The sequence below is a fragment of the Mastomys coucha genome, unplaced genomic scaffold (assembly GCF_008632895.1).
Source record: "Mastomys coucha isolate ucsf_1 unplaced genomic scaffold, UCSF_Mcou_1 pScaffold16, whole genome shotgun sequence".
Lineage (NCBI taxonomy): Eukaryota > Metazoa > Chordata > Mammalia > Rodentia > Muridae > Mastomys > Mastomys coucha.
This window is the reverse complement of record NW_022196898.1, coordinates 107,232,390-107,233,124: the sequence shown is the minus strand read 5'-3', so window position 1 is coordinate 107,233,124 and position 735 is coordinate 107,232,390.

Sequence of the window (735 nt, the reverse complement as noted above, 5' to 3'; positions counted from 1 at the left end):
TAAGGGAGTTATTCGTGTCCTTCTTAAGTTCCTCTATCAGCATTGTGAGATATGCTTTTAGATCCAATCCTTGCTTTTCCGGTGTTTTGGAATATCCAGGACTTGCTGCAAGGGAGTACTAGGTTCTGATGATGCCAAGTAGTCTTGGTTTCTGTTGGTAGGATTCTTGCGTTTGCCTTTCACCATCTCTTGATTTTTGGTGATAGATGTTCTTAGTGAGTCTGACCGGAGCTTGTCCTGTCCCTGATGCCCTGCAAGACCCCTGCGACTCATTGGGCCTTTGCCTCTCAGATGTCTGCTCCCGGCTTAGAAACTCACCAGAGAGAGGATGGAGGCTCTCACTGGAGACTCTCCACGTGCAAGGGAGAGGCGGCTAAGGTTGCTGATCCACCTCTGTTAGTTGGAAGCTGAGAGGATCCGGTCCCTGCGGCCTGGTGGCTCCCCTGCGACTCCCAGGTGGCTGCTCCCGGCTTAGGAACTCACCAGAGAGAGGGGAAAATTTCTTGAACAGAACACCAATAGCTTATGTTCTAAGATCAAAAATCAATAAATAGGACTTTATAAAATTGCAAAACATCTGTAAGGCAAAGGACACTGTCAATAGGACAAAATAGCAACCAACAGATTGGGAAAAAATCTTTACCAATTCTACATCAATAGAGGGCTAATATCCAATATATTCAAAGTATTCCAGAAGTTAGACTTTATTTGTTTTTTTTTTTTTTTTTTTTTTTT